Raw genomic sequence first — 9376 nt, forward strand, 5'->3', positions numbered from 1 at the left:
GGAGACGTACTCTGGGTGATGAGACCATTAATAATGCGTGATCCATCGATAGCAGTCACAGTAATAGGTATTTTCAAAGTAATCACTGTTAGGGACCATTGATTCACGAGGGATTTAGAAATAAAATTTCCTGCAGCTCCAGAGTCAATAAGTGCTTGGGACTTGAACGATTTGGTAGCAAAGGAAACCGTAACATCAAAAGCACAAACTTTTAATTTCGTAGAACATGGAGAGGACTCCAGGGACCCTAACTTCACCTCTCCAGAACTGGTTAGGGCCTGGCATTTCCCGATTTTTTAGGGCATGAATTGAGCATATGAGTAGAATCAGCACAATAGACACAAAGTCTATTTTTTACTCTTCGGTCCCTCTCCTCTGAAGTTAATTTTGAGCGACCTATCTCCATGGGTATCACCGGAGATGAAACTGGGCGAACTTGAGGACTTGAGCGAAGAGGTGCTTTAAATGAAGTTGTTTTTTCAGACTCTCTTTCACAAAATCTCATGTCTACACGGTGGCAAAGAGAAATCAAATCTTCTAGAGAAGTAGGTAACTCTTGAGTAGTCAGTGCATCTTTAATTTTATCAGAAAGCCCCTGCCAGAAGGCGGCAATTAACGCTTCAGTGTTCCACTGAAGTTCAGAGGCTAATATCCGAAATTGAATGACGTACTGGCCTACAGTACGAGAACCCGAACGTAGACGGAGGATGCTGGATGCAGCGGAAATAACACGACCAGGTTCATCAAATACACTTCGAAACGTGGAAATAAATTTGGCACTATCTTGTAATAATGGATCATTCCTTTCCCACAGAGGGGAAGCCCATGTGAGAGCTTGTCCGGAAAACAAGGAAATGAGATAGGCCACTCTGGAACGATGAGTAGAGAAATTGTGAGGTTGAAGCTCAAAATGAACTGAGCATTGATTTAGAAAACCCCTGCATGTTTTGGGGTCTCCATCATATTTTGAAGGGGTAGGCAGGTGTAGTGTGGAAGCAGTAGACACCTGGGATGGCACTGGGGAAACGGAGGAAGGCACAGGAGCATCAACAGTAGCTGTGATATTTTGCACAGACGTTCTTTGGGAGGCTAACGCCTGGCAACATTGAAGCAATTGTTGTTGGCGAACATCCTGTTGTTCAATACGGGTAATCAGATACTGCAGCATCTCTTTAGCTGTAGGTTCCGCTCCTGGGTCTGTCATGGCCAGTTCTTACTGTCACGGGCACTAGGAGTCTTTGCCCAGGATATCACCAGATGATGAACTTACCAGAGTAATATAGCTGGTACTATGGTTCTCTGGTAGCAGGGTGACAACGGAACAGGAGAATCAGCAGATGGTGAGAGAATGCTCAAAGAAAGTCTATGACTAGCAGCAACTGGTAATGAGTAGATGAATGTACACGAGGAACCAGATGGACAAGTAAACGTGAGGAGAGTCAGTGGTCTGCGTACAGCAAGTTGTACCACTGCTATAGTGAGAAGGAATGTCCAGGAGTAGCGAGGAGGTAGTGAGAGTCAGTGGTCTGCGTATAGCAAGTTGTACCACTGTCTATAGTGAAGGAATGGATTCCAGGTGCAAGTAGGTAACGGGGAAGTCAGTGGTCTGCGTATAGCTAGTTGTACCACTGCTTATGTGAGAGGATACTAGAAACTGGTGTCACAGGGAAACAGGAGTCAGTGGTCTGCATCAGCAAGTTGTACCACTGCTTATGTGAGAGGATACTAGAAACTGGTGTCACAGGGAAACAGGAGTCAGTGGTCTGCATCAGCAAGTTGTACCACTGCTATATATATGTGAGGAGGGGCACGAGGAGATGAATATAATGCAGAGGATACACGGGCACACGGAACTTGATCCCACGATGATATCCACAATACAATAATAACTGACAAGCGCTGCTTGAAGTATACAAAGTCACTAGAGTGATCCAGGTAAGAGGATACAAAGTCAATAGTCACAATAGCTTCAGTAGATAGAAGACTCCGGAGATGAACACAACACAGTCCAGACGGATATGCAATACAAAAGCAAAGTCAATGGAAGGTATGCATACCGCGGTTCAGGAGAGCAGGCTGTCAGTGAGACGTGCAGGGATACCTGAACGGCTGAACACCGGCAGGAGGAGAAACCACTGGAGGATGGAAGCGGTAATCAGGTTGGTGCAGCGCATGGCAGGTAACCAGTATAAACGGAGCAATACTCAGGAAGCAGTAGTAAGTAAAACTGGAAACATGATGAACACGGGAGAGTTGAGGCTTTCTGGTATCCGGCAGTAGTAGCGGAGGCAGCGGAGGGAAGACGCGCTGAACACGGGAGAGTAGAGGCGGTCTGGAATCCGGTAGTAGAAGCAGATAGGAATCAGTGGAGAGCTGACACGATGAACACAGGAGAGTTGAGGCGGACTGGAATCCGGCAGCAGTAGCAGATAGGAATCAGCTGAGTGCAGGCACGATGAACACAGGAGAGTTGAAGTGGTCTGGAAACCACAAACGTAGTAGACGGGAATCAGCTGGAGCTGAATACACGAGGAAACACAGAAACACCTTCAGAGGCTCGTGGGGAATGAGACTCCAAGATCAGGCAACCAGGTAATGATCACAGGTGGTTTAAATAGGGAGGGTTGCTTGATCATCCAATCAATTAAAAGCAACAGGTACTGAAGGTTTCATAAGGGCTGCACATGCGCAGACCCTCAGGATGGCGGACGGCCACGGTTCCTGAACACAGGAGAAATGGTACTCACAGTCCGGTGAGTGACAGCTGGGCTGGGGTGCAGGGGGGCATTTGGGCTACCTTAGGCTGGGTCACTGGGCCACCTGCATTTTTTCTACCAAATGTTCCTAATAGGCTGCTGAGTCGAGTCTTGCCCCCTGGGCTAAAATTTGCCAGACCTCCCCTGATAAGCGTCTTGCAAATCTATAGCGGTTATGAAATCTCTTTTCTCTTCCGAATGGGAGATTTAATTTACTAATTCTACACGCAAACATCTTGCTCACACATACTGATCGAATATGTGGAGAGCCAACACAGTCTTCAATTTGCCTGACTGCTTCCTTACTAGAAAAGTTCATAGAATGCCTTTAATCTTTGCTTAAAAGGTACAACTGATATCACTTTGCTATTCTGAAGAGGATGGGTTCCTGGAAATAATGAAGAAACTTTCCTGTGGCATTTGACTGAATTCTATCCTGTAGCCTTTGAATGCAATATCTTTGACACACCACATCATAACATTTCACATCCCCACATACTGTGAGGTTCTGCTGTCTACCACAGTTGCTAGTGGTTGAGTATGGTAATAGTCATTGGGCATTTCTGTGTCTAACATTCTGCTCCTTCCCCTTGAAGATTGCTTACCTACATTACCTGGGGTAACAGCTTCTGGGCTTATATTTTAGTGCTTCTCTTTAACTTTGCTGTGATACTTGTGGAAAGAAAGGCTTCTTAAAATCTTGAGAAAAATAATGAGCTTTACACCCCGCGACTACTGGGATCATTACATCTAATCTGTCTCGAGAGAGAATAGGATGCTTAAACGGAGGAGTGTTTAAGTGGATTTTAGATTGTGGGTCCACTGCTTAACGAGAAAGCCCTTCTGACTGCAACTGCTGAGCCTACAGTTCTAGTGGAAAAGATAACGGTATCTAGCGATGCCTCACAAAAATACTTCTTGCCTTTCATACATTCTCCTGATTGGTGTTATAAAGTGAATGAATCTACATTCTTTCAATGGACTGCCATCTTACAGAGGAATAATATTTCCTTGAAGACAGATTCGCTACTGGTATATCGATCTTAGGCACCAAATCCTACTTTGCAGCATCAGAGTCTTGAAAGTGATACATCTGCTAACCTATCCTAGGGGCCTATTTATGAGAGTAAAAAGTGTGTTCAATCCCCGAAAACGTCAAAATTCTTATTTACTATCACTGCATCGCAGCAGATATCATAGATATCTGCTGCTTTGCATATCTCTTCATTTTACTGAGCAGTCCCCATAACAGTGTATGGGCACTGCTCAGTATCGCTATTTACTAAAGTTTGATAAAAAAAAAATATATAATTTTTTTAGCATGTTAATGTACGCCAGCTGAAGCTCTACTCCGAAGAGCAGAGCTGGACAGCGCGTGTGTGGAGGGATCACATGATCCCTCCCTGTCACTCACCACTCTCTCTCTCTGTTTGTGCACATGCCCGAGGTTTTTAGTCGGCGCATGCGCACTGGAGTGAGAAGAGGACCGCCGTGGATCGCATACTTCTTCGGAAGTGTAGAGGCAGTGGTAAGTATGTTGTTCACTGCATAGAAACAGCAGTTTTTTGGAACTGCTGTTCCTGTGTTGCTTTTTTCATCAATATGTGAAATAGTTAAATCCTTATCAATGCGATAAGGATTAAAAACTATTTTTCTTGATAAATGTGCCCCTAGTATTAAATTGACAAGTAATCACCATGATCCCACTCCTTAGCAATGAAGTTGTCACGGTTTGGTATTCTGGACTCGTTCAGTGATGTTATGAGAACGGATCCTCAGGGAGAATCTAACAGTACACTGGTAAGTGGTAATGGTAACCCGAGGTTCAAACAGATGACAGATGCAGAATAAAACTACAATCAGTGGTTTAATGATGACTGAATGAATATACAGGAAAGTCTTGGTAGATGCATATACACTAGAAATGTGGTACAAGGTGGGCGGAGCCACCGGCAATGTCATAGGCAATATGAATAATCAAAGTAAATGAATATGGCTTTGAATGAACAGTCCAGCAATAGGGTGGAAAGAATGAGGCACAAGGGTATGGTATCACAATAGCGCAGCACACATCAAAGGAGAGTTAAACAGTCCAGGTAGCAGTAGATACACAGTATAAAATATTAGTTGAGAAGAGATAGATAGCGCTACTATCCCACTGCTGCTAAACACACCTGTAGGAATCACACAATATTCCCAATATAAAGCATAGATAGGTAAATGTAGGAATGTTTCAGCGCTGTGGTTGTGATAAAGATGGGGTCCTCATGAATTCCAGATCCAGTAGCCCTATTGCCAATGCGTTTCAACCTCTCAAATTAGGTCTTTCTAATTTGAGAGGTTGAAACGCGTTGGCAATAGGGCTGCTGGATCTGGAATTCATGAGGACGCCATCTTTACCAAACCAACAACTAGTGAAGTGGATCCCGGGGACACTGATTACAAGCTGTTTTTCCACTTATATCTGGTAGGGACCCTTATGATCCTATGGTCCAGTTTTTATGTACTGTCTTTTAATTTTTTATGTACTATTGCAATAAATAACTTTGTAGTTTAACGGTATCACGCTAGATCCGTTTTTTCCTTTTTTATTCCTTATGGAACACGTTTATCTGGGAGAAAGATCCTGACCATCCAAATGGAAGATTCCAAAGAACTTTGAAGCCAGGCCTGTTATTTCTTTTCATTTTGAAAGTGTAATCACATAAGAAATTGGGTGAAGACACCATATGATACCTACTTCTAAATAATTAAGGCACATTTATATCTTGTATCTGGTGAGTAGATTCACATAAGAAGGAAGGATTGAAGTTCATCACACATTCACCATATAACGTCATCCATTGTTACTGTATTACACTATGTTGTGTTTTTGTATTTTTCATGCCACGTCATTACATATTGGAGGAAAGCTCTGAATGAAAAGAATCCTACACCTCCAAATTTAAGTATTTTTTCAATCTTATTACCATAGTTTAAGAAGATAGGATTGTTATTTTTGCCTATGTGATCACAACCACAGCGCTGAAACATTCCTACATTTACCTATCTATAGTAGATACACAGTAGATGCGGCAGGAGCCCGATACCAAATAGTGCCTTAATGCTTTCAATGATACTTGAACAGTTCAGCCAGGAAAGAGGACAACAAGCAGCTTGATGATACGACCTGTAATGCCGCTGAGCCGGAGTGACCAATGCGGAACAGATGAAGCTGGATAGAATGGCTCAGAGAGATGACTTGAAGGAGCAAGCTGACAGAGTCAGGTGTGGTTTAAACAGTCCCGTTCCAGGATCAACGATACAGCGAGGGCAGGTGCGTCTGGAGCAGTATAGCCCGAGGCGTGACACACAGTAGAGATGGTTTGCAGCTTGAGCGGTATAGCCCGTGAAGTTGCACACAGCGGAGGTGGTTGTAGCTTGAGCGGTATAGCCCGCGATGTAGCACACAGCGACGGTGGTTGCATCTTGAGCGGTATAACTCACAGAGTACCACACAGCGGAGGTAGTTGCAGCTTAAGCGATATAGCCCGTGGAGTAGCAACACAGTAGAAACAGGTGCAGCTGGAGCAGTATAGCCTGAGATGTAGCACACAGATAGATGCAGCTTGAGTGGTACAACCTGTAGAGTAGTAACACAGCAGAGACGGGTGCAGCTGAAGCGAGTTAGTCTATGGTGTAGCACACAGCAAAGGTGGTTGCAGCTTGAGCAGTATAGCCCGTGGAATGGCAACACAGTAGAGACAGGTGCAGCTGAGTGGTATAACCCGTGGAGTAGCAACACAGTGGAAACAGGTGCAGATTGAGCGGTACAGACCGCGGAGTAACAATAAAGCAGAGGCACTGACGATCCAGATGAGAGCTCATAGAATAGGTAGAGACCTAACCAGACAGGTAACTTGATCAACAGGCCCAGAGTAAAGGGAGGAAGTGTCTTTTCAAGTCTGGAGCCAACACAGGAACCAATAGGAATCTGATTAGAAATGGACAGGTAATCAGTCTGCACATACACAGATCAGCACTAAAGGTTTGAAGTCAGTTAATGAGACACATGTGAGTGTCTCAGTCTTGGTCTATGGAAGCCGAATGAGCAGCGTGTGACAGAAGTCCTATGAACCAAAAACATAGACTGACGATTTTCAAAGAAAGCATTATGAAGGAATAATGGAGGTAATGTCTCCTGTATCCCCATTGTTTTATTTATATGTTTTTAAGTATCTCTACTGTATCCACATTAAAGGACATGGGATCCTACATAATTTCTCCTTCTGCACTCCCTGTGCTGTTCCTGTGATTCTAGTGAACCACATACAGAGGGTGCCTATATATATCCTTACAATCTCAGATGTACTGCAGTCTAGGTTGTCACCTGTAATTCTTTCAAATCCTCCTTGATTACAAATGTTTTTAGCATCCAATCTATCAGTTCTATAAACTGGCCAGGAGGCTGAACTGACACTTTTTATCCTAGGCATACAGCTTCCACATAGAGTTTAACTATTGATTAATGAAACAAACAAATATTTGTAACACATTTGAAAAATTTGTATTTATATGAAATATATTGTTGTGCTCTATATAGCATATATAAATGCTGTACATTGATATTTTGCAGTGGATATATATCTCTGTCACTAGTAGAGCATTTAGAACTATAAGCATTTATAGAAAAAAATGGCACTTTGTTGTTAGAAATTATTACTTGTAATTTGCTTTACATTCATATCAGCAATGGATTTTTGCCCATTTAAATTATGTATTTTCAGAACTTGTGCAGCTTTGTAGCTTATATACTGTTTCTACCATAGGCTCATTTAAGAGATAGGATCAATGTTAATCCATAAACTAATAATCGTATTTTTTAGATTGATATGTATTACCAGTGCCGGATTAAAGAAAATAGAGGCCCCTGGGCTAAGGGGGCCTCCATTCCCCTGTGAGGGCCCCCCCCCACCTCCGTGATCCGAGCTGCCTGCATCCCCCCCCCCCCCCCCCCCGGCACTTACCTCCGTCCCCGGCACACTGTACGCTCTTTACTGAGGAGATCTCGTGAGAGTGAGACTCACGAGATCTCCTGAGTAAGGAGACTACAGCGCGCCGGGGAAGGACCGCAGGGAAAGTCCTCAGCAGCACTGATCGTGCCGGGGCGCCCCCACCCCCGACCGATCAATACTGCTGCTGAGCACTTTCAAGGGCCCCCTGGATGCCATAGGCCCCTGGGCTGTAGCCCAGTTAGCCCTATGCTTAATCCGGCCCTGTGTATTACAAGTGAAAGTTTCATCTTCAGCTAAACTTTAGGTTTGGCAGCATTATCATGGAATTGACACAAAGCACAAATAACAACAGACATGGAGATACAATGATTAAGAGTAACAGACTTTATTCAGCTTATTAGGTTGTCGGGAGTCTAAAGTGTCCAGTGTAGCAAATCCCAGGCAATACAAGTACATATTAGACGTTTAAGTGTGAGATCAAATGACAGGCACTGATATGCAGTCCACTGGCGAGATTGCAAAGTACTCCCTTTGAGATCAGTTATTTATACGCCAATCAAACGACTTATAGCGTAGAATGTGTGATCATTAAACACAACGGCAGATGGCACAGCTCCACATAGCAAAGGTCATTCCAATATTTGTTCCATTCAAGGGCACAAGCTGTCTCAAAATAAATCTTGGAGCAATCATATGCGGAGCATAAATATGTTGGGCCTGATTTCAAACAGAATTAATTTCCAAGCGGATCTCAAAATGCGTTTTGATTTCAATTTGGGTATAAGTACACTCTGCCCACACAGCACTTGCCGTATGTTAACAGACAGAACAAAGTGCAGTATACACACAAGTATATGTGCAATAAAAGGTCACGCATACACAAAAAAAATGAGATCACACAATAAATGAACAACTCTAAATAGGATAATCATTAATAAAAATATGGTTGGTTTAAAACAAATACTTTTATTTACATGAAATACATAAATCAAAATGTTCTTAATGCATTCTGTATGTGCAATTTATTTTTCTAGTCTATCTCAGTTGCATACACATGGTTTGTGCTATCTAGTGGTGCACATACGTGTTGTAAATCTGAACCTATCCCAACTTTTCATTCCAAGCTAGAAATACTCAAAAAAAAGCTGTGAATCGTTTCTGGAGCGAATATTTCACAAACACAAGCAGTGAATGTGAGCCGCAAACATGAACTGGTGAAAGTAGATATCGTGGCTTGGCTTGTGCACTGGATGATTAGGACCCATTCAATTTTGCTACTGATGTGTGTGACCAAATTGATGTTCAAGCCGAGAAACATGTTAGGCTCACATAAGGCCGGATTAAGTCCTAATCATAAATCTAGTTTAAATCTAAGACTCTCACTTTTGTGATATGCAAAGGAAATATCGTAAAGTTCTGCTCTCTGCAAGAACTTGGTATTACCTTTAAGATACAACTGGAATTTTACAATTTTTTTTATTGTTTGTAAATTTACTGATGGTTGCTCACATTGCAATTTTTAAATATTGTTGTCATACTAGTATCGATTCAATCAGACAGTAACTCATAGCCTTAATATTTCACTCTATTGGTAATTTATTTATTTTCTTTTATATGTCTCATTGG

The sequence above is a fragment of the Mixophyes fleayi genome, chromosome 4 (genome assembly GCF_038048845.1).
Source record: "Mixophyes fleayi isolate aMixFle1 chromosome 4, aMixFle1.hap1, whole genome shotgun sequence".
NCBI classification, from domain to species: domain Eukaryota; kingdom Metazoa; phylum Chordata; class Amphibia; order Anura; family Limnodynastidae; genus Mixophyes; species Mixophyes fleayi.